This window comes from Tachypleus tridentatus, chromosome 11 (assembly GCF_004210375.1).
Source record: "Tachypleus tridentatus isolate NWPU-2018 chromosome 11, ASM421037v1, whole genome shotgun sequence".
NCBI classification, from domain to species: Eukaryota; Metazoa; Arthropoda; class Merostomata; order Xiphosura; family Limulidae; genus Tachypleus; species Tachypleus tridentatus.
In genome coordinates, this window is record NC_134835.1 from 33,099,872 (window position 1) to 33,126,527 (window position 26,656).

Consider the following 26,656-nt stretch of genomic DNA (forward strand, 5'->3'; position numbering starts at 1 on the left):
GCCCTGATCGTTCAACCTGCTATGTACGTAAGGTGAATAAACAATGACAACAATATGTCACTTCACAGTAGAATGATTTAGGTCACATCCAGCAGCACACAGTTTACCGCTTTTATTTTACAACGCAGACTCTTATTTGATTGGCTATTAATATAAAAAAGACAGAGCTAAATTATTAATTGACTTAAGATTATAATAGCTTGAAACCAAAGAGAATCTTTGTCTATAATATATGTATATATATACACCTGTTGAGCAAACTGGTCCCATCAGAAAACAGTTTTTACGTACAAAACATTAAAATGTCAGAATTTCAAGACGTTATTAGAATACCGTACACTTTTAATGATAGTTTTCCTTCAAGCCCCTCGCTAGTACAGTCGCAAGTCTACGGATTTACAGCGCTTAAAACAGGGGTTCGATTCCCCTCGGTGGACTCAGCAGATAGCCCGATTTCGCTTTGCTATAAGAACACACACACGCACACAGTTTTCCTTCATACCTGGTTTACTCGTTTGCAGTTAAGCACAATGATACATAATGGGCTGTCTCTGCCTTGCACTACACGAGTATCGAAACCCAATTTCTAGATGAGTAAATTCGCAGACATGCCGCTGGAGGACTTACTAATTACACTCTAAGTTCTCAAGATGTGGTTGCACTCTGAAATAGTTATTTTTTATACAGAAGACAGGGAACAGTCCCACAAAATATGCATTGTATACCCATTTAACTTACTGTTTCCATTATCAGTTCCGGTACTGAATAGAACTGAAAATAGTGCTTCTTGCTTTAAATTTACTTTCGATTTTCTACAGCATAGTTTTAGACATTCTCACACAATTCTTAAACGACGTAAAGAAACGCGTTATTAGCTTTATTATCTTGTCATCCGATTGAGAAATTTCTTGATAACTTATAAATCTTCCTTCACGTTTACTAATGAACTACAGTAAGATACAAACATAAAAGGCAAAACGTTTTCTACTTAAAATTTACTAAAGGGATTCAGATATAAAGCACTAAAGCTGTAGTAGATGCGTGGATAAAGTAAATTAACTGTCACATGGTAAATAGAATGGGGAGCAAATAGTTGTAAAAAACTTAAAGTCATCCTTAAAAATTATTAGAATGTGTTCACTCCCTCTATTTCCACTTTCTTATGTTATGCTAAATATAAAAATAGAAATGAATGTTTGTACACATCAGTCAGCTTTCCACGAACTATTTTAGTGTTGAGAAATGATTACTTATTATTACTATTGTTTTGTGTGTGTGGAACTGGAACTAAATTTATTTATTATTACTATTGTTTTGTGTGTGGGAAACTGGAACTAAATTTATTTATTATTACTATTGTTTGTGTGTGTGGAACTGGAACTAAATTTATTTATTATTACTATTGTTTTGTGTGTGGGAAACTGGAACTAAATTTATTTATTATTACTATTGTTTTGTGTGTGGGAAACTGGAACTAAATTTATTTATTATTACTATTGTTTTGTGTGTGTGGAACTGGAACTAAATTTATTTATTATTACTATTGTTTTGTGTGTGTGGAACTGGAACTAAATTTATTTATTATTACTATTGTTTGTGTGTGTGGAACTGGAACTAAATTTATTTATTATTACTATTGTTTTGTATGTGTGGAACTGGAACTAAATTTATTTATTATTACTATTGTTTTGTGTATGTGGAACTGGAACTAAATTTATTTATTATTACTATTGTTTTGTGTGTGTGGAACTGGAACTAAATTTATTTATTATTACTATTGTTTTGTGTGTGTGGAACTGGAACTAAATTTATTTATTATTACTATTGTTTTGTATATGTGGAACTGGAACTAAATTTATTTATTATTACTATTGTTTTGTGTGTGTGGAACTGGAACTAAATTTATTTCTTTACATTGGGGTTCGGACTCGTAATCTGAGGGTCGCGGGTTCGAATCCCCGTCGCACCAAACATGCTCGCCCTTTCAGCCGTGGGGGCGTAATAATGTTACGGTCAATCCCACTATTCGTTGGTAAAAGAGTAGCCCAAGAGTTGACGGTGAGTGGTGATGACTAGCTGCCTTCCCTCTGGTCTTACACTATTAAATTAAGGATGGCTAGCGCAGATAGCCCTCGAATAGCTTTGCGCGAAATTGAGAAACAAACAAACAGATCTTTATCAATTACTGCTCTGCGGGTAGACAATGTTATTTCTTGCCAAGGTTTCTAAATAAAAAATGGACGTTTCTTTAAAGTTGTGTGCCTGTCAACAAAATAAAGAAATTGAACAGATTAATGAACTGCTATAGATATTGTACTTGTATTGTACAATAGATACTCTACTTGTATTGTACTATAAATATTATACTTATATATATAGATATTGTATTTCTATTGTACTATAGATATTGTACTTGTATTGTACTATAGATATTGTACTTGTATTGTACAATAGATACTCTACTTGTATTGTACTATAAATATTATACTTATATATATAGATATTGTATTTCTATTGTACTATAGATATTGTACTTGTATGGTACTATAGATATTAAAAAATTTGTATTGTACTATAGATATTGTACTTGTATTCTACTATAGATATTGTACTTGTATTGTACAATAGATACTCTACTTGTATTGTACTATAAATATTATACTTATATATATAGATATTGTATTTCTATTGTACTATAGATATTGTACTTGTATGGTACTATAGATATTGTACTTGTATTGTACTATAGATATTGTACTTGTATTGTACTATAGATATTGTACTTGTATTGTACTATAGATATTGTACTTGTATAATTATTTAGTTATTGTCTTTTTATTTTATATCAAACCTGGCCTTCTCAAGTCATTCCTTTTTAGTTCGTTTGAATGGAAAACTCGCAGAGAAAATTTGCTGCTTGGCAAAATAACTATAAAAACACTAGAAATGTTCTTTCGAATAAACACGTATGTCACTGAAACATTGAAACTCAGAAATATTGTAAATAAATTAATATAAAATGCTGTTCGTATTACGTGATTCAAATCTTAGCACCTAATAAGTAAAATTATGAAAAATTATAAGTGCCACGATATGTAACCCGTTTACATACACACATGAATATCTAACATGAGCCTAATCACATTACCATGACATATTATGCAATGAATAATTTGTTAATAAAGAGCAGTGATCTCTTTGGATGCTTGTTTCTGTTTTTAACTCTTTATTTACTTGTTAACCATATGGGACCCCGGCACGGCCAGATGGGTTAAGGCGTGCGACTCGTAATCTGAGGGTCGCGGGTTCGCATCCCCATCACGCCAAACGTACTCGCCCTTTCAGCCGTGGGAGCGTTATAATGTGACGGTCAATCCCACTATTCGTTGGTAAAAGAGTAGCCCAAGAGTTGGCGGTGGGTGGTGATGACTAGCTGCCTTCCCTCTAGTCTTACACTGCTAAATTAGGGACGGCTAGCACAGATAGCCCTCGAGTAGCTTTGTGCGAAATTACAAACAAACAAACAAAATTATTAACCAAGTACGCCTCGAACTTCTGGGGACGTGTTCACTTCACTGCTGTATTTCAAAGGGTTCACCAAGATTTTATCAATTGTGTCAGAATATATTACTTTGAAATAACAAAAACTGTACCTATTATTGTTAAAGTCAATGTATTGTAGGATACTAGTAAGTTAAACCCAAGTCTACGTTTGCATAAATGTTCCCCAAAAGAAGTTTTTAATAGGACTTTAAATATTTTACATTTAGAAAACAGTGTAATCTTCCTTTATCTTAAATAAAGCAAACAAATCTAACTGCATTCTAAAACAATACAGTTGAACGTGTTAATAATACATTTGTTTAAAACAATACAGTTGAACGTGTTAATAATACATTTGTTTTAACCCCTTTCATCACAAAAACCACCAGTCGCACAACAGCACATCTACGGATTTCCAACACCAAAAAGTGGGCTTTGATTCCCGTTTTGGACAGAACACACATAATCCATTTTCTAGCTTTATGCTCAATGTAAACAAACTTCTCAAGGCTTTTGGATAATAAGAGAAAAGAATAAATGCAATTATCTTTTCGTATGTTTTCTTCATCACAATTTTATAATTCAAAATTTGAAACACGTTATGTTTGATAAAGATTTAAAGACACCTGATGTTTGATAGAAATTTAAGGACACCTAATGTTTGATAGAGATTTAAAGACACCTGATGTTTGATAGAGATTTAAAGACACCTGATGTTTGATAGAGATTTAAGGACACCTGGTGTTTGATAGAGATTTAAGGACACCTAATGTTTGATAGAGATTTAAAGAAACCTATGCTTGATAGAGATTTAAAGACACCTGATGTTTGATAGAGATTTAAAGACACCTAATGTTTGATAGAGATTTAAAGACACCTGATGTTTGATAGAGATTTAAGGACACCTAATGTTTGATAGAGATTTAAAGACACCTGATGCTTGATAGAGATTTAAAGACACCTGATGTTTGATAGAGATTTAAGGACACCTGGTGTTTGATAGAGATTTAAGGACACCTAATGTTTGATAGAGATTTAAAGACACCTGATATTTGATAGAGATTTAAAGACACCTAATGTTTGATAGAGATTTAAAGAAACCTATGCTTGATAGAGATTTAAAGACACCTGATGTTTGATAGAGATTTAAAAACACCTGGTGTTTGATAGAGAAATAAATGAGAGATTTTTTGCAGTTAAATTAAATTATTGAATATATAATTTCTTGAAATACCGAATGTTCAATATCATCAAAAATAATTACTCGTATTGTTCTAATTGTAATCTGCCTATTGTTTAATATGGCGGGGCTTGGCGTGGTCTGGTGTTTAGGGCGCTTGACTCGAAACTTGCGAGCAGTGGGATAAAAACTCATCGCCGAAAATGTTCGTTCTTCTAGCTGTTGAGACGTGACAGTCAATACCACTATTCACTAATAAAGAGTAACCCAAGACATGGCAGTGGGTGATGTTTACTAGCATCCTTTCCTCTAATCCATCATTTCCATAAATTTCTCGATTAGTTTTGTGCAAAATTCAACAAACAAACATCCTTTATAACGAAATAATCGGAAAGTGTCATCAGAGTACTGGAACTTCGATGAATGAGTGCTTGTCAAGTAAACAACAGGTTTACTTAAATTAGTTCAATGTAGTCGACAGAAAGCTTATTTCGTCAATTAACTTCTTACACACTATGTCTCTCTGCTCAAATTCCATTGGATAAACACAAGTGGTTAATGAGTACAACATGAGTTAAAATCATAAATTTAGTTAAGAGATTTTAATTTTTAACTGGTGCATTTCTCAACCCATTTCACTTCATTCAGATTGAAAAGAACATAAGGAACGATTGAGTTACTTATCCACAAGTTTGTTTGTTTGTTTTTTAATTTCGCACAAAGCCACTCGAGGGCTATCTGTGCTAGCCGTTCCTAATTTAGCAGTGTAAGACTATAGGGAAGGCAGCTAGTCATCACCACCCACCGCCAACTCTTGGGCTACTCTTTTACCAACAAATAGTGGAATTGACCGTCACATTATAACGCCCCCCACGGCTGAAAGGGCAAGCATGTTTGGAGTCGCACGCCTTAACACACTTGGCCATGTCGGGCTGTTATTTTAAGAAAAGCTGGCGACAACTTGTACATAAATAAAACTAAAAAAAAAAATAAAGTCTAAAATGGTTCATATAACTTCTACGTCAACATGAAGACTACCAATCATTCGCTAGAATGGGCTGTAGATAAACATAGAAAATGTTTAAGTATTAAGGTTTTATTATTCACAATATTCTTCATGAAACTCACGTGAATAAGCTAATGGTAACAATGTCATTGGGCTCAAAAGATACATCAGAATGTCATAAGCTCACTCTACCACGAACTGTATAAACGTACCTATATTCTCCTATATGAACTATATTAAATGCGTATAAAAAAGGAACATTAATGTTCGAAATTTGAATCTCTTCTCTTTTCGTAATGGTCCCGGCTTGAAAGACAATACTGATAAACGATCAATATCCAATTTAACCTTAAGGAAGGATCTACGTAAACTCGTGATGATAAAGAAGAGGGCATTTGTTCCTTGGAGTTGGCAACCAGCAAATAAACCAGTGTATCATGCGTGGACTTGTTTTGGCAAGGAGAATCGTCACAATAGATATCCGGTTTTCGCATGCATCGATGTTGATACAGGCTACAAAGAAAGCCAGACGTGGAGAACAGAACTCAGAAAGATGGACAGGCATGATTTATTTTATTTTGAAAATAATATTGTCAAAAAGGAACAACAAACGCGATGCACAAAATATTATGTTAGTTTTTGGATTGTTTTTTTTTTCTAAGACAGTTATACGAAATGTTGAATATTTTACAAATAATTAATTTCATTCAGGTAACATGGTCACACAGACCTATAATGTTAAATATTTAACAAATAATTAGTTGCAATCAGGTAACATGGCCACACAGACCTATAATGTTGAATATTTAACAAATAATTAGTTACAATCGGGTAACATGGCCACACAGACCTATAATGCTCAATATTTAACAAATAATTAATTTTAATCAGGTAACATGGTCACACAGTCCTATAATGTTGAATATTTAACAAATAATTAGTTACAATCAGGTAGCATGGTCACACAGTCCTATTATGTTGAATATTTAACAAATAATTAGTTACAATCAGGTAACATGGTCACACAGTCCTATAATGTTGAATATTTAACAAATAATTAGTTGCAATCAGGTAACATGGTCACACAGACCTATAATGTTATATATTTAACAAATAATTAATTTTAATCAGGTAACATGGTCATACGCACATCTCTAATGTTGAATATTTAACAAATAATTAATTTTAATCAGGTAACATGGTCACACGCACATTTCTAAATCTGAATATTTAACAAATAATTAATTTTAATCAGGTAACATGGTCACACACACATCTATAATAGTGAATTATGGCATTCATCTCACTCTTCATTAAGTTAACGAACGTATTTTTAAATTATCATTGGAATCAAAGGTTAAGCCAAAAAAACAGTGAATATTTAGGACACGAGTTTTTCAAGCGTTTGATATGAAATGAAAAAAATACGTTGAAAAACAACTCTATAACATCTCAAATGAGGCCAAATTTTGCACAAATGTATTACATAACTTACAGGTTGTTGGTTGTATATTTTTATGTAATGTTGTGTGTGTGTTTCATTTCCTTTGGAAACCGAAAATTTCCATATGATGATGGGTTGGAAACATGCAAAAAAAATATATTTATTTTTTTCTCTCTTTAAACATATATTCATTTCTTCTCGTGCAAAATAAAATACAAATATATCCAAAGATTACATTTTAAAATGCACGATTCCAAGTTACAGAAAAAAAAAACAACAACCCTAAATCGGTTTAAATAATGATCAGTAATGAGTTGAGAAAATGTCTAAACAGATTTGAAGAATTGAGAGAAAAATGAAGCAACAGTGGTTATAATTACCATTTAAATGAATGAAGATGGGAGGTTATTCTACATAGTTTGTTTTCATGTGATATACTTGTTTTTTCTGTTTATCTGAATTACAATGTGTCTGCACATTTACAGTGCGCTTTCTTCATTTAAAATATTATTTGAATAAATGCAATCCATAAGTTTTCCACTTTTTAACAAGATATAGACACGATGTTTACAGATTTCTCTTTAACGCCGATAAACGTGTAATTAGCATTATTAACACAAATGACCTTTACAGCATCTAAGGCCTCGGTTAGTCAGTCGGGTAGAAGAAAATTAATTGAATTTGTTAGTGTAGAAATTACGATATTACACAACGTATAAAAATGATTATACATTTTATACGTAATATGTGACAAAAAAGGTTTTATGTCTTAAAGTTCCCTTTCAATGTTTGAAAGATGCTTATCGAAAATAATTCAATTATTTTGTTTTTAAGCTGTCTATTCTCTGCCCTCCGAGGGTATCGAAACACGATTTTTAGCGTTATAAGCTCTTACACTTACCGCTGTGCTATCAGAGAGATATAACAATTTAAAAAACAGCAAGAGTAGAGAAATAATTGTGGATTTATATTTCAGAAACATTGTACACAGGATTCAGTGTGTTATATCAAAACGACTTTAGAACCTTATCATGCCCCTACAATCAGCTTTGCCATCCACAGCCCCCCGCTAGTACAGCGGTATGTCTACGAATTTACAACGCTAAAATCAGGGGTTCGATTCCCCTCGGTGGGCTCAGCAGATAGCCTATGTGGCTTTGCTATAAGAAAACACACGCCATCCACATATGTGCACTATCTGCATCGTAGTTACAGACTCAGAAGTCTCCGTCCTGACATACGATGGCCAAAGCACACCATTCGTCCCTCATGAATTTTCACAGTTCCTTCCATGTACGGAAATGGTGTTTTCTTACTTCCTTGTTCAACTCTCCAATCACCAAGAAGTCCATAAGCGACTTTAAGCCTGGCCGGTAAATTTTCTTGTGCAATAATATGAATATCCTCTTTATTCTCCAGCTGCTTGAGGTATAGCTGTAGACCTTATCTTGTTGAATCCATTTCCTTTAAGCCTCGTTTTCAAACAAATATTCTTCTTGGTTATTTTACGCACTGTTGCCTGATTCACGTGGCTAGCTTGTGCCATTGACCTTTGCACTCATGGATTAAAGGTCTATTACAAGATCCCGCACTTTACTTCACTACGGCCAGAGTACGACTTCTTTTAGGTCTATTTCCGGATAATTCTGTCCTCCGAGATGATCTATATTTTTTTTCAATATCTTAACCCACAAAGTTTATAATCGTCTTGAAAATTGTAATATTTTACATGAATAGAATGTCAGAACGTAGTTCTGGTACATGCCAACTCCGACTTCAGGTTGCCACGTGACTTGCTGATTTTGTGTTTAAAATCGTTTTAATATAACGTACTGTAAGCTGTACTTATTGCTCTATACTGAATATATTAAGTCAACCACACGAACGACAAATATAGAATTGGTTTTAGTTTTCCGGCGGCTCTGTAATTAGTTTAAAGATATAAAACGATAAAACTTAATGTGTCGAGCCCTGCGGTTGGTACAGCATGGATACTGGACTTTGCAGTTATGCACTTAAACAAGCAAAACACTTTACTATATCGCAATATATTAAACTGAAATCTAATGCTTCTGAATCTAGATAAGAAAGACTTTGCTTCGCAGATCACTTCTTTAATATTTTTGTTGCTAAAACGGTTTTCTTTTCAATCTTACGAGATTGGTCAATCCAATGTTAAATGCAAAAACGACAGTTTCATACATTTGCAAAAATAGTGTGTCAGTTACTAAAAAGTATCGCTTTTGCTTTCGTTTTATAATGAACGTCGTTGCTGCTGGTCAACTAAACAAGTGCATCGTCGTGTGCCCCGCATTCTGCTCTAAATGAACTGCATTGACCACTTTTATTGGGGACCATTCAAACATTAGATGTTCATGAACACCACTCAGTTGTACAGATATTTATTTCTACATTATACTGCCAGTCTTCATTGGGTTTAAATAAATGTCATATGTCTGGATCTATTCAACACTATTGCTACTTTATAGTGGACGTATCTCCACTACATCTTTCTTGACTTTACTGACATACAAAGTGACCGATTTCAACCTCTCTATTACTACTTCGCCTGATCACTCCTCTATCTTTTCAATGGTTGATATCGTGAGTGAAATATGGTTATGGTTGCTCTCAGTAACGTATGGTTCATTCGAATCCATTGTCTTGTAGTGGATGTATTGTTCAAACTATGTATTCTTGGTTTGACGGCTCTTTTTCTTACTCTCGTGGCTGCTTTCTGTGACCTCTGTGACGTAATCATTGCCGACTTTGCCTTTAAAGCACACAAGTGGGTTACACACTCCATTCTGGACATGACAGTTGCTTTTATCAGCTCTGTGAGGTCTTTTCGGATATGACAGTTGCTTTCATCAACTCTGTGAGGTCTTTCCTGAGATTTCTGAGCTACTGTACATATGAGGATGGTAGCTCTGAATTTTCTTCAAGATGATCGACATTTGCAGACATTGTCATTCTGTCACTCACGCAACATCCAGAACAAAGAAGTAAGTAATTCTCATGTGAACTGTCTTGTCTGTTTGTCTGAGCATGAAGAGAGAACCGTCTGTTTGACTATCTGACAATCAACATCTGTCAACACTTCGTCTGCTGATGAACGTTTTGTTAGCCATAATCAACTGGTAGAGTCATTTGTTGGCTTGTTTCAGATCTTCCACTACTCCCATTAGAATACATAAAATATTGGTGACAATACGTATACGGTGTTACTCCAGTGTCTTACAAGGTGCTAATTAGGTCAACTATACATGTACTGAACAGTGCAAGACTCAATGGATATCCCTGTTGTGAGCCAGTGCTGACTTAAAAATTCGCCAGATTTCAAGTTACACTATCTGTTATCCAGTTAAAGCAATATTCATCGTATAAAAGTGTCTAAAACTTCCAACACCCTCAGTTTTGTTACCAAAATGCCTCTATTTGTTCCATTTCGTCTTCACAATGAATCAGTCCGGCAACATGTAATGTTTGCATCTAATGTGTTCGACTTCCTCATCAACTGAGGTTTAGGATTTCTTTAGTCTTTCTTCTCTTATCTACATCTCGCGCGAGTTTTTTGCCTTTGCTATGATCTTTATTCATACTGTGTGATGGCTTTTGAAGGAGTTTTAGGAATTCGTTGCCTTTGTCTTCATCAATTATAAAACTCTCCCTTTTCGGCAGTTTGATCTCCTATGTCCCTTCTACACGTACGTAGTACTTCTTACACAATTTTACCATCTAACAAAATTTAATTGACCCACGTTGCTTTTTAGTGGAATTCTGAGAAAGTTTTACTGAAGACAGCTCCATTTTAATTCATCTCACTTTCTTTTTATTACAAATGTTGGTCTCGTTACATATCTTACTGGTCCGGACCTTCTCACTCCAAGCTTTGTTCACTTTTTTCTGTTTTTCATTTAGGTTCATTATGAGCATTACATTTTTATTTGTTCATTTCCCTGAATATGAGCTTATACTCACGACCTATTAGAGGCAACACCTTTCACTTAAACTCAGGTAATGCAACACGTATTTTTCTTTGAGACAGCATTATTGGCTAGAATACAGTTGATGTTTTGGAGTGCTTCTTCCAAAGATCTACCTTTCACATTGTGATCGTTGTCCAGGCATATGAGACTCTAGACATTAACGCCATCTGTAATGACGACTCTTGTGCCCATATTTACGAGATAATTAAAAAATAATATTCTTTTTTTTTTCTCAATAACATTATCAATATCGGTTTAGAAAAAAAAAACGTATATTGTCAATGGGGATTTGGTAGTTAACAACTTATATTGTCAATGGGGATTTAGAAATTAATCATGTATATTGTCAATGGGAACTTAAAAGTTAACCATGTATATTGTCGAAAGGGATTTAGAAAAAAAAAACATGTATATTGGCAATAGGGATTTACATGTAGTAGTTAACAATCTATATTCTCAAGGGGGATTTATAAATTAACCACGTATATTGTCAATGGGGACTTAGAAGTTAACCATGTATATTGTCAAAAGGGATTTAGAAAAAAAACATGTATATTATCAATGGGAATTTAGTATTTAACCCTCTATATTGTCAATGGGGACTTAGAAGCTAACTATCTATATTCTCAAAGGGAATTTAGAAATCAAACATGTATATTGTCAATGGGGATTTAGAAATTAACCACTGTGTTTCTAGAAAGAGGTACTTGGTAGCAATCAGTACAGACATATACAAAGATGAGAAGCATCCAATGTCTTTACTATATGATGGTTTCTGCTGTAGTTGTGTTGTTTTTTGCACTGTTACAACGTTATTGTCGCTATTCACATTTGGTAGCTACAGACACTGTTTCGCTATATTATCCGAAAATATTTTCTATTCGTTCTTTTCCTTTGTTTGTACAACTCTAATGTGGTAAATTTAAATATCTATCTGATAAGATTACATGCATACTGTACGAAGTTGCATTTTCTTAGTAAATGTACATATACCTTTTCTGTACTGTCACACATACACATATGTAAATGCAATATATATATATACAAAGGTAATCATGCTTTTCAGACATAAATAAATCGAAAACTCAACCGCATCTGTTATCATCATGTTGTAGTAACTGGAAATGAAAGACAGTTTTCGTCTTCTTTCATCCAGTATCAATGTGATTCCTCAGAAACGGATCAGAACAGTCGTTAAATGCGCCTAACTGGATATATATATATATATATAAATATATATACGTATCTGTGTAAGGCTATAAAGATAATTTAAGCCTTTCTACATAAAACGTGTGCGTTCGACTAAATCTTAAATTCCTTGTGTCATTTTGATGATATAGAACAAACTATCTTTCATATGCAAAGAATTTGATAACGGAACTGGTAAGGTTTGTTTGAGATGGACAAATGTTATTTAGTATGGATGCTAGAATTTCTTCAGTTGTTCCGATTTTGTCATATGCAGCTGTCAACAGATTGCTAAAATCAGTGGTGCAGAAATAGGAGGGGTGAAAAAAAGCAGTTTCCCCAGAGCCCAAAGATACAACCGGAAACTATGTAAGTTTTATACAAAGAAAAAATAGTAAAGAAAATCATTTACCAACAATAACTAACCTGTAACAACTCAATCAGAAGATTTACAATAGATAACCAAACTGTAACAACTCAATCAGAAAATTTACAATAGATAACTAAAATGTAACAACTCAATCAGAGGATTTACAATAGATAACTAAAATGTAACAACTCAATCAGAAAATTTACAATAGATAACTAAACTGTAACAACTCAATCAGAGGATTTGCCATCAACAACTTAACTGTAACAACTCAATAAGAGGATTTACCATCAATAACTTAACTGTAACAACTAAATCAAACGATTTACCATCAACAACTAAACTGTAACAACTCAATCATATTGCTCTTTCGCCCCATCCAGTGGCATTTGCAAGCTCATAACTTTAATTTTCAAAATTGAAAATTATGATGAACTTCTTAAGAAATCAACCAGCAAACTGAACTTCAAAGAAGCCTTTAATATCTTTACTTAACGGAAAGCACTTGGGAAAGTTTCAACTTACAATAGTTGTAACCATTACACAAATCATAGTTGTTTTAATTTTTTATTTAAAACAATATTCAATGTTAGCTAAGAGAGAAAGAATAGTTCAATAACGGAAAAAAAAAATTATTATGTGTATGCTACAAAGATTTGGTTAGAGAAAGACCCTGAAATAAATCTTTTCCTGGAGTCTTCATATGCTACAAAGATTTGGTTAGAGAAAGACCCTGAAATAAATCTTTTCCTGGAGTCTTCAGACCATTTTAAATAACTGGCTGAAATAAATTCGCCAAAACATGTAGAGTAATATATTGCAAGAATTCTTAGTTATTAGTACAGTTTATGTTGTATAAATATAGCGTACCTTTACCCTCTCTGAAGAAACAGAAAGCAGGTTCGAACGTAACATTTATTTGTGAAGTTGATTAGTGCTAGAGTAGCAAAGTGTACCAAAGGGAAGGCGTGGGTTTTCTAACGCTCCTAAAATGAGGTTAAAAATAATATATTTTAATGTAAAGTCACTAATAGCTTTTCAAATTGATTCGGTTAAATGTTTATTTGCATTTCATAGCTGCAAAATAAATATGCATTTAGCTTTTTCCGATTGTAAACAACAAAGATAAAGTCTTTTACTTAAACAAAGTAAAAACCTATACAATGGGCTAGGCGTGCTCTGTTCACCACGGATATCGAAACTCGAATTTTACTGCCGTAAGCCAGCAGACTTACCGTTAAGTCACTGGGAGGGGCATATCTCTAGTAACCTAAGAAATTGAGTTTTATAAGAACTAGTCTTTTGACTTATCGTAAATTATTATTATTCAGGATTATTAACTTTAGAATACCTGTAATACCTGTAAACATGTTTACTTATTTCTTTTTCAGTCAGGAAGTTATAATCGAGATTATTGTTTCGAAGCATAGCTACACAATGGGCTATCTGTGCTTTGTACACCGCGAAGAACGTAACCCTGAATTTTAGCGCCATAAGTCCGTAACTTCATCCATGACCCATCCGGGAGTGACAGAGAAAAAATTGTGTTAAACGCAAGTAAAATTTATCCAAAAAAATAACTTTTGCATCAACTTAACTGTAAAAAAAAGAAAAAGTGATTTCTTTATATTCGCACTGAATAAAGTGTTTCCTTCCTATGAATGATTTGATTAGCTTTAAGATCAAACGTTTCTGATTGGTTGAAGTGCACACTACGAAATTGTCATGGGTGAATTTACAAAGCGGAAATTAGGCTTACAAGTTCATGTCACCGTGACTAAATACCCCTTCCTGACGCTCTATTTCATCAGTACACCCCCACCCTTTGAGGGGTCATAGTGTAAACGGAAAGAAAATGACGGGAAGAGCCGAAAAAGGTCCTTTACCCTAATGTGTATAGTGTAACCACTGCTTTCGTTGGAGCATCCTAAACTTCCCTAGAGAGGGCCCAGAATTTTCGCTTAAACAATTTGCTATGATTTCTATTTGTAAAAATTATCAAAACCTAATTTTCTAGAGAAACTTATATATATTAATCAAATGTAAGCTTTAATACAATCTTGCCTCTCTCCACGGCACAGCGGTATCTCTGCAACTTACAACGCTAGAAACTGGGTTTCGATACCTGTGGTGGGTAGAGCATAGATAACGCATTGATTAGTTTTGTGCATAACTCCAAACGAGGCAACAACCTTAAAAAATATTTGGGAGTAATTAGGATAATCAAAGAAAATTTATATAAACGAGTGTTAGTAAATTATTATGTAACGTATTACATTTAGTCTCCAAACCTGTTTCACATTCTACACTTTTAAAAGGTAGCATTAATGTTGATAATATTATAATTTCTCATTGTTTTTGTCTCAGTTACATAGGGTATTATTTCAAAGTTTTTCATGTACCTTCAATGTTATCCGTTTCTACAGTTATGATGTGTTTTTACGAGTTTGTTTGTCACTTGTGAATATCGCGCAAAGCTTCACGAGTTTGTTTGTTTGTTTGTATTTGAATTTCGCACAAAGCTACTCGAGGGCTATCTGTGCTAGCCGTCCCTAATTTAGCAGTGTAAGGCTAGAGGGAAAACAGCTAGTCATCACCATCCACCGCCAACTCTTGGGCTACTCTTTTACCAACGAATAGTGGGATTGAACGTTATATTGTAACGCCCCCACGGCTGAAAGGGCGAGCATGTTTGGCGTGACGGGGATTCGAACCCGCGACCCTCAGATTACGAGTCGAGTGTCTTAACTACCTAGCCACCCGGGCCCTATTTGTGCTAGCCGTCCCTAATTTTGCCGTGGGAGAATAGAGGGAAGGCAGCTAGTTATCACAAAACACCGCCAACGCTTGGGCTATCCTATACCAACGAATAGTAGAATTGACCGTCACATTATAATGCCCCCATGTCTGAAAAGGCGAGTATGTTTGATAATACGAAGATTCGAACGCGCGACCCTTAAGTTACGAGTCGAGTGCCCTAACCACATAACCATGCTGAGCACAGTGATGAAAGTCAAAATAGTAGAAAATATTTAGTTTTTTTAACAGATAAGTCCAAAACTACACAATCAGCTATTTTCACTCTGTATATCTTAGGTATAGAAATCAAATTTTAAGCGTTTTAAGCCCTCAGACTTATCGCTGTGTGCGTGTGTGTTTTTCTTACAGCAAAGCCAAGCTACTGCTAAGCCTACAGAGGGACATCGAACCCCTGATCTTTAGCGTTGTAAATCCATAGACTTACTGCTGTACTAGCGGGAAGCACTTATCGCTGAGCCATCGAAAGAAATAGGCCCGACATGGCCAAGCGTGTTAAGGCGTTCGACTCGTAATCCTAGGGTCGCGGATTCGAATCCCAGTCGCACCAAACATGCTCGCCCTTTTAGCCATGGGGGCGTTATAATGTTACGATCAATCCCACTATTCGTTGGTAAAATAATAGCCCCAAAGTTGGCAGTGGGTGGTGATGACTAGCTGCCTTCCCTCTTGTTTTACACTGCTAAATTAGGGACGGCTAGCACAGATAGCCCTCGAGTAGCTTTGTACGAAATTCAAAACAAACAAACGAAACATTTTTTAGTATACAATTAATTGTATTGCGTTTAATTACATTGAATAATTCCAGTTTTTAAAATTGTTTTATCCACTTCCCCAACCAATAATTTTGTCTACATTTCTCTCGTTTTATGTTCAGGTCATGACACATAATTATCTACGGCAATGCGTGCACACAGAAAATACTTAAGTACACAAATGTATGTGGGTGTAAAATGTTAAGCTGATACTGAGCCCAATTGTGTGTTTTTTTGTCGTGAAAATATTTTAAATTACTGGTTTATATGTTCAAGGTAAAAGGTGAAATTGAACAAGAAGTGAGTAGGGGTTCACTTCATCGTTTCTCACGCAGAAATCGTGTATTTCTTATGTAAAGTTCATATACTGATGCAGTGTGAAACAAAAGCAGTCGAAGCATAATAGTTAATCATTACTTAAGGCCTATCTCTCCCCTCTTGTAACTATCTTCGAGTAAGGCCAAAGTCCGCTCTCAGGATATTCCCCTTTAGATTTCACTCACCACGGTGCCAAGCATGTAAAACGCCACACGTAAAATGGGCGTTGTGTCAATGTACATAGAGATAGACCTGAGAGAAGACAACGGTGCACTCCAGCTCTGGAACGATCGGAGAATTCCGTCCTGTCCTGGTGTTGCTTTATCTTCCTCAACCGGACCATAACAGAAGGAGAGCGGGAAGCGTTTCTTCCACGGGCGCGCGAGGGAATTAGCCAAATTATTTCCCGTTTGCTATCTTTTGTATAGTTTTGCTGTAAGCCAACGAAGCGAACACCCGGGATAGGGCCCCACCCTTTTTGGACACGTGAACTGTGCACTTCCGTTACCATGAATTTCATTCAACACAATTTTAAAAAATAAATCATACTGTGAATATTATAACACACCTTTTCACACAAAAACATACATGTACGAAAAGATACATGTATATATATATATATACATTTACAAGTGAACGTAAACATTCAGTACATGAATGTTGGCAAATATTTTATTATTTAATTCCATACTACTGGATACTGGAAATTTAAGTTCGTACATCCTCGAGTGGTATTTCATAACATAACCACAGTACTTTTCAAGGTTATGTTATTTACGTAATCATAAATACCACGACAACTTCATGGCTGAGTTACTTCGTCGTTTACGATTTTTATATTGAAAAATATTCGTTATGAACTTGTCATAATCACGGTTTCGTAACATATTTATTTTCGTCCATATATCTTCCAGAATAACGAGAAACATTCGGAAAGACATACAAATATTTCCAAAAGAGTCGTATGATAACCCGAGGTATTGTATTCTTGGAAATATACGTGAGAAACAATATTTAACTATATGTATTCGTACATAAAATTGTAAGGAGTACAATATATAAATCTTTACGTCACCACTCGTCGTTCAAAAACTTAGTTCAACTAATAGAATGGAAAACAAACGTATATGACATAACTTATCCAATATACAACTTCCATTCGAAATGTTATTTCTGTTATTAAATACATTTTTTTTTCCGGATATCTAGATGTACTGCTATTTCTGCCAGTTATCTGAACATAAGATTTGGGACAAATTTATGTATTTACAAACACATTACTCGGGTACAACGGAAGTCGTTTTTGTCTACAGTTGATTTGTATTACAACGAAAGCTACGACTAAATAACCACCACCTGCTCATTGTTTAATTAATTATTAACCATTCTTCGATTTAATACGTAGAAAAAGTATCCAGTCGGTACGATTAACAAGTATGTATATCCCAGAGTATAAATCGCGTAAAAATTTTAGCTGATATCAAAGTATTAATCAGAGGAAAAAGTTACGTTTAACTTAGGACGAAAATATAAGTTATTAACAGGACCCCCGCTAGTACAGCGGTAAGTCTACGGATTTAGAACGCTAAAATTCAGCAGATAGCCCGATCTGGTGCTAAACTAACAACAAAATAAGAAAGTCAGTTGACTAGTTGATGTCACGTCGAAGGTACTAGTTAGCTGTTTACTAAATTAACTTCAACTTAAAGTGAAAAGTTAACAATGTTATACTGATACCCACGTCAGAGCAAGTTAATCAAAACGTAAAGCAGATACTAATACGAAAGTATAAATCAATTTAAATATTATGAATATACAGAAGCAAAACTGTCAGGTTAATATTAAAGTGAAACAGAATGTTAGTACTATACTTAAGGTTTATTTAAGCTTTTTAGAATGTGATCATTCTCTTAGAGTAAAAGTGTAAATCATTTATAATGTTTGGATGATTTTAAGGTCAAACAAGAAGTTAAATTATTTAGAATGTTAAGTTGATATAGAACCTCTAAGTCATTTATAACTCTAGACCGGTGTTGAATATTAAATCATTTAGAATGTTAGATTGTTGGTTGATGTTTAAGTTAATTTCTTAATACAAAGTGAAAGTTTTGATTAATCTAGAAACTTATGTTCACGCTAAAACGAAACGTCGGCTAATTTAGAATCGACTGAAATTGAAGCGAAACTTTAAGTAACTTAGAAAAGACTTATATTAAAGCAAAAGGTTAAGCCATTTTGAAGATTAGATTAATGTCAAAAGGAAGCTTTTTGCTGGAATGTTACATTGATATAACGGATTATTTTTATTGTTTTTTTTAATTAAGCACAAAGCTACACAATTATCTATCTGTGCTCTGCCCACAACGGGTATCGAAACTCGGATTTTAGCGTTGTAAATCCGCAGACATACCGCTGAGCCACTGGGGGGGGGGGTATTTTTTTTTAATAGTAATATAGCAGATGTCTTATAGCTTCTGATTACGTCGGGTTATTAGTAAGTGCATAAATGTAAGTATATATAGATATATCTTTTAGTGAAAATAAACAGATGTTAACGAAGTTAAATAGTAAAATAAGTAAAATCACAAGGAAAGACTGTGTTAAAAACAGTAAACCTCTGACTTATAATATTAGTTTGTTTTAACTGAAAAACAAGCCGAAACAAAAACAAATTAAACAAAAGAAAAATAAAACGTTGCATCAACTGAAAAGATCCCAGGGTACAAGCTACGATGTGGGATTATAAAATGTACCCTGGGTTTTAGAGATGACTGTAAAAATAAGACCCATATTGCGGTGGGGATACACCGTCTACCAGTTTTAACCTCCATTCGCTCGTCTCACATATGAAATAAAGAATAGCAATAGATATAGAATTAGAAATAAACGTTAGGAGAGCCATATGTAGGTGCTCAAGCTCACAACATCCCACATCTATATCACCCTTCACTGCCTGTAGACAGTTGTGGGAAAGTGTAGAAAAATTAGGAAATAAGGTACTACCATCTGGGGGTAAGCAAGATGAAAACTTACCTCTTGATGTTAGCATTCCAAACCCCAATATGGAAGAAAGACACTAATTGACAGCGCAGCAAACGAACTATACTAGCATAAATGGAGGTTAAGACTGATAGACGGTGTATCCCCACCGCAATGTGGGTCCTATTTATTCAATCACCTCCATAATCTAGAATACATTTTATAATACTACATTGTAGCTTGTACTCTGGGATCTTTCCAGTTGATGCAACGTTTTTGTTTTATTTTGTTTTTGTTTCGGCTTGTTTCTGAGTTATAACAAACTAACATATATATATATATATCTTTGATTGAGTTACATCTACGCTAACCACTTTAAAAACTGAGTCCACTCAATGAGTCCCACCACTAACTAGTAAGCCGTTTGTTTCCGCTCAACTCCTGAGGCGAATCCAGGTGTGGTTTCACAGACACCTGGCCATGTTCGAATCTAAGGCGAAAGAAGTCTCAATAGCTTAAGAAAAGTAGCTAAAAAGTAGTGTTATTTACTGTTCCGTTATATCATCTCTATTTTGTAAGTTTATTGTCATTTTCTAACTTTCGGGACGTTAACGACTCACGAAAACGTAGATTTTTTTTTAATCAACTAAATAGTTGTAAAATAAACTTAAATAATATTTTACCTCCTCCTCAGAAGTTGTGTTCACGGAGTCCATGCTCTGACTTAGCGTTATTGTAGGCTCTGTTGCGGTGGTCATATTGTTTGTGGAACGCGTGCTAACTATCAGTTGCCCCTAGTAACCGCTGAAACCTAGGGTTCGATAATGCTGGATTTGCGTCGGGCGCGGCCCAGGTGTGGCGGACTAGCGAGCCGATAGGTACAAGGTGATGATGCCGACCGTTTCGTCGTCGAAACGCCGAGGTCTCCAACACTGCAGAGCTGCACGAAGGTGCAGTGCACGAGGTGCAATGTGATAGCAAACGAACGAAGGTGTGTAGCCGGTGAGGAAACAAGAAGCTACATATACATACACACACGTTGAAGTGGAGAGAACGCGCCACGCGTGCAGGTGCCCGCGTGCCTGGTGAGTACAACACTGGGCGCCAAATCTCGATATGAAAGGCGGCCGTCGATCGAGATCCACTCCTCTTTTGTTAGTCTCCACCTACTTTTCTATACAATATGACGTCACATGCCAAGGTAGCTCCTTCACCTATTCTCATACCTTCCTCCCCATACTAGACACACTAGCTACCAGTAATGCGTACAGCTTAGGTGAGTTTCTCTCCCTACTTATGAAAATCAATACTCTTTCACTGCTCGGCACTCTATCCTTCAACCGCTCGCAATGTCTCAATTGTTTCTAGTGTATATCTTGTTTTTCACTTTGTTTCTTAATAAACATTTCTAATTAATCTACAGCTGCCTTGAACGTAAATACGAGCCAAGATCACATTTTTTTTAATGAGCACCTAAAACTAGAATGACATTTCAATCTTCTTTTTTCTTTGCCAGAAATTAAATGTGATTTTTTTTCAGGCAGCGAACGCACCACGTTTTCGTCCTGTTTAGCAGATCCGAAGTTTTGTGACGAACGAACACTTTCACTCGTTTTCATACACTTAACTTGTTTAAGTACGATGCATGTAAACGATAGGTGAAGAAAAATCTATTGATTAACATTTCAAAGACAATGTTTTATTGGTACATTTTCCAAGACGTCATTTAGGTAGTGCAGAATCGAAATATTTTGTTTACTTTGGAAACAATATATATAATATATAATTTGCACTACTTTAATGGGTTTTGAACAATATAAGCAATAAATAGTCCCATTTATATAAACGCCGTTTATATTTTAACTTTTAAAAACCCTAAAAGGTCGGCAGGCTTAACTCTCCTGGAACTCCAGTAAAAATTGTCTTTTCTCTAGTAAAATCTAAAATGGCGTGTTCTGACGCTTTCACGAATTATAAACTTTTCATTTTTCAACTTTAACCTTTACAAAACGTAATAATTCCATAATAAAAATTCAAAATATTTCAACAGAAATTATGTACATAGTCCTTGTATAGTTATAAATATTTAGTGAGATCCGTTCAAAAGGTATTTTAAGAAGTTATTTACAATTCAAACAACAACTCCAGTTTAGATTAATCGTACTTGATAAGTCGCCATCTTTTTTTTTTTACTTTTAATGCTTTTAAAGCAATTGGACATCTGCAAACAGCTAATGAAAATGCGATATTTATTGTTACGTGGGAGCAACGCCTTCGTTCGACAGCTGTATCTTAACATTATCCTACGTGACTACAGTTTTGAAAACTCTAAAGAACTGTACATTGGAGTAGATTAGCCTCATGAGTAGGGTTGTATCACCTGGAGATCTACCGAACCAGATATACAGGTAACAGTTGAATGTCATTCCAAAATTAGCCACACTATTTAGTGAACATTGTGCTTTAGCAGTTGTGTGTCTTTTCTTAAAATACGACTTAGGCCAATGCGTTTTATGTGTGTGTATGGTATAGGTTTGTTTGTTTTTTTTACTTTTTGTTTATTTTTAAAGTTTTTAACTACGCTATAATACAACTTTTTTGAAGGCATTGAATTCGAAATACTCGCTGTGTTGCACAACATTTCCGTTGCTAAGGTGGTGGTGAGTAGACCATAGCTACTGTTGCTAAGGGAAACACTTGTGCGTGACTAATGACAGAACTGACATGCGCAAAACGTTCCTTACCTGGCTCACCTGGCGCAAAGTAAAATAAACGCAGCAGACGGTTTTCGATATACGAGAATCTTCCACTCTAGAAAGAGGGGTGGTGGCGGTACAACCATCTGTTAATCAGACGTTACATCTATTATTTAAAAGAAAAAAAGTTGACATATGTTCAACCAGATTATGCCCAAGCGATCGATATTAAATAAAGATTAATAATTTACCAACACTAAGTAAGGAAACGAACTAATGTCTAAAACTTTCAAATATTTATTTGAAATTTACAAATTAGTTAAGTTCAAATTAACGAAAATGATAAGTAAAATTCCAATTATTCGATTTTTATTCCTCGGCGCCCGCAAAAAGGGACAACAGGGGGTGTTTGCCCCCCTTACATTACAAAAAAAAATGCACGTATGATGATATAAACTAAACATCCGTGATGACGATTAACCCACTTGAATAAAAGTGTATCTCAATACGGCTGGAAAGGGTATCAAAACTTTTATTAAAATAAAGTGTAGAACAACGTTTTGACCTGTCATCTTCAGGTTAACAAAAAAGATGACCTAAGAAGTTCAAAACGTTGTTCTACGCTTTATATCAATAAAAGTTTTAATACCCATGCCAGCCGTACTGAGATACACTTACACTTAACATTCTATTTAAAATAAATATTTTAGTAATTTTTTATTAAAACTGTAAATTTGTGCTTGGATATACGTACACATAACACACATTTGTTTACTCTCTTGAATTACATTGTAAAAGTTGACCCGCTATATATACGTTCTGCTCCTCCTCGAAAATACTTCTGTGGGCGCCCCTGTCTGATTCTGATACCATATTTTATTTAAAAAGAAAACCTAAGCGTTTTTAAGAAGCTAAATCACCAACCAAAAGCCTTAATACAAAATCACTCCCTTTTTAATTAATAAATACTCCCCTACCTAAGTACGTCATTATGTTGCTCTTTTTGTAGTCACACCCGTGAACCTAATATTTACTTCCGGTTTTTGAATAGTATAGAGGTGTGTATATCAGAGATTGTCTATGATTTATTTCCGAAATCCTACTACGAATGAGATGGAGAAAGTCCTTTGTCGCCTTTAGGCCACCACTACACGTGATCCAAAACCCATTTAGAGTTTTGTGTGGGCTATGAGCTCGAACCGTCGTAAGTAGTAACTAGAACTGGGATAATTACATACGTGTGCAGCCATCATATCTGTCAATTAGCCTCAGACGCTCTTCTCACATATTACGAAGAATATTTGACTTTCAGCACCTTAAATAATAGTGCTAATAAGAAACTCGTTGACCTGCTATTTAGAAACAAAACGTGCTCCAGTAGGCACGTAGGAAATTACTTTCCACACGTTGAGAATTTCTGTGATAATATATAAGTTTACCCAGTGAATGAGCCGATGGTTTATTCAGTCAGATGTACGGTACAAAATTAAGCACGTTGTCACTTCGACTATAAGAGACGACTGAAGAGATTTTTATGTTTTTCTAAACACTTTTCTTTTATAAAGCAAGTGTTCAAAGTGTTTGAATTTGTTATTCACACAGAGCAACACTCTCTTACGTTCTCTGTCACACGTAAGGCAAACAAAATATTTTGCTTTGTGTTACGCCTGTAAGCAATTACCGCAGTCAGCGATCGTCAATAGATAGGCCTAAGAAGCAAAAAATAATTAAGAAACATATTTATGATCTAGTGTTTATATTTTATTATATCGTTCCACACTAATTAAGTAATACGGTGTCATCGCTTGACACTGGTTTTCAGAGAGAAAGGCATGAACTAGTACCTAGATAGCATATAAAACTGAGTGTGTTATAAGAGTGTCAGCCATTTTTACCAAGTAGGCACTTCAGGTAGCTAGTGTTGCGGACTTTCGCAGTTTCAAATTAATGAAATATGTTCCCGAACCATAATTCCGGAATTGTGGTTCTGGTGCACAAGAATTCGTGTGTGAAAAAAAAAACACATATTGAGTGCAAGTATTGTTTTGAGATTTATTGGCTCAAACTCTATTAACTTGATACGTACACATCGGAATGGTTTACGAAAAATCAGGGTATTTACGCACAAATAAATATATATTAATACAAAAAGTTTAACGTGACACCTTTTAGTGGAAAAGTGTTTTATTTGCTCTTAGTAAATCACAAAACACTTATTTTTGTAGATGTTGTACATTTTGTAGTATAAGTAATACAAAAATTGGTGGTTACTTGAGTGAAATAAACTCGCTATCTCTGATAGGAGAACTGAAATGACTCCTTACAGGCCTTTTCTAACAGACAAGCGCAAAACGAGTAGCAGATTTTCAATGCTGAACCGCTGAAAAGCTCTCCCGTCCTTCAGCCACCTAGGATCGGCATGGCCAGGTGGTTAATTAAGCCACTCGACTCGTAATCCGAGAGCTGCGGGTTCGAATCTCCTTAATACCAAAGATGCTCGCCCTTTCAGCCGTGGGACCGTTATAATGTGACGGTCAATCCCACTATTCGTTGGTAAAAGAGTAGCCCAAGAGTTGGCGGTGAGTGGCGTTGACTAGCTGCCTTCCCTCTAGTCTTACACTGTTAAATTAGGGACGGCTAGCGCAGATAGCCCTCGTGTCGTTTTGCGCGAAATTCAAAACCAAAATAAAATCTTTAGCCACCTAACGGTGACATAAATTGAACGAACTTATTATTTTAAGGTTCTTTAAAATGGGTGTGGTTGACTGTCTGTTTTTGAATTTCGCGCAAAGCTACACTAGGGTACCGAAACCCAGTTTTTCCGTTACACTTCCTCAGTGTAACCCCTGAGCCGCTGGGAATAAGGGGAAAGAGAGAGAGAGAGAGAGATTACTTGACCATTTCTTCCATGAACAAGAGCTAATTTTATTATAGGCAGTTAAAATGTAAATATTGTCTATAATAATGGTGGCACATGAATCACCGAATTACCATTTACCGGGTAATTTATCCACATAACTATGTATTAGAACAGCAGTTTGTACTGGAGATAGATAAACACCGGTCCTCGGTAAGCCCATGGTTAGTTTACGGACTTATAATGGTAAAATACTGAGTTCGAATCTCTGCGGTGGACACAACATATAACCCGATGTGGCTTTGTTCTAAAATAAACAAACCAGATAAACAACGTAGCATTACTTTTACCAGGTGACGCCACTGTAATGCACGTTTGATGTAGTGTCAGCTTAAGACGAAGGAAAACTGGTGTTGCTGTATAGAATGACCTGCCTCTATGCAATGAAAGTTTCAAAGCTCTATTTGTGTAAGAATACACACGTTGTTGTCAGTTTCACGAGTTTCTTTGTTGTTGTTGTTTTTTTTTTGTTTTTGAATTTCGCGCAAAGCTACTCGAGGGCTATCTGTGTTAGCCGTCCCTAATTTAGCGGTGTAAAACTAGAGAAGACAGTTTGTCATCACCACCCAGCGCAAACACTTGGGCTACTCTTTTACCAACGAATAGTGGGATTGACCGTAACATTGTAACGCCCCCACAGCTGAAAGGGCGAACATGTTTGGTGCGACCGGGATAGTTTCACGAGATAGCTTCAATTACAAAGTGGAACCATGTGATATTCTCGAAGCAATAAATAAATTAGAGACGTCCTGTGGTTATCTCCTTGTACGACAACTCGTTCTTTCAAATGTTCGTAAATTCCAGTGGAAAGGAAATTGTGTTTTTAATTTACCAATATAATTTACTATGCATTTATATTATTAATATATTATTATTATTACATTTATATTAATATCAATTTATACACGATCCTTCGATGTCTATATCTTACAACTTATATGTCTGCAATTTCAGATGTCTTTGAATGAGTGATCATATTTTGCAGGGGTTTTTTTTCTAAATGTTACCTTTCTTAAAAGTAGATGAAGCTTCTAGAAGTTATATTATATTAAATATTTCCATGTTAATTAGTTTTAATAGCAGTTGCATTACTTAAACTGCTTTTCGAATCTTTTCTTTTTGACTAGTTTTTTATTTTTGTCACTTACTAAAGCAGTCTTTGTATCCATTGCTAAAGCTATATCGTTTCTTGTAGACAGAAATTGATAAGGAGAATTACGTTTTATGGACTTTATTTCGAAAACTTTTTACAGTGAATTTTTATTTAACTATTTGTAATCGCTAATATGATCAAGAGTTCTATGTTGGCGAGTTGAAAAAAAATCTTCTTCTAAGTAGTTTATTTGAATAAGTTTTTTTATTATTAAATACTAATAAAACCTAAGAAAAAATTCCATTTCATCAACAAATTGTTCGTGTGATTTCATGTTAAAAGTTTCCAGGAAGACTGGATT

General features: G+C 34.8%; 1 long non-coding RNA gene and 1 pseudogene across 4 annotated transcripts in view; one reads left to right on the forward strand and one right to left on the reverse strand.

The window, feature by feature from the left end:
* LOC143231887 (protein couch potato-like) overlaps positions 1-20,685 on the reverse strand; it is a 124,670-nt pseudogene extending 103,985 nt beyond the window's left edge. Inside the window, exon 1 of the transcript XR_013017271.1 lies at positions 20,273-20,685. The product of XR_013017271.1 is annotated as a protein couch potato-like (transcript). The remainder of the gene's footprint in view (positions 1-20,272) is intronic.
* A 45-nt stretch (positions 20,686-20,730) lies between these two features.
* LOC143231888 (uncharacterized) overlaps positions 20,731-26,656 on the forward strand; it is a 54,302-nt gene continuing 48,376 nt past the window's right edge. For 2 of the 3 annotated variants that reach the window (XR_013017272.1, XR_013017273.1), the window contains exon 1: positions 21,730-21,997. This is a non-coding gene — a long non-coding RNA (uncharacterized LOC143231888). Of the gene's footprint in view, positions 20,866-21,729; positions 21,998-26,656 lie in introns of those variants that run through there. The other variant, XR_013017274.1, reaches the window with a different exon arrangement.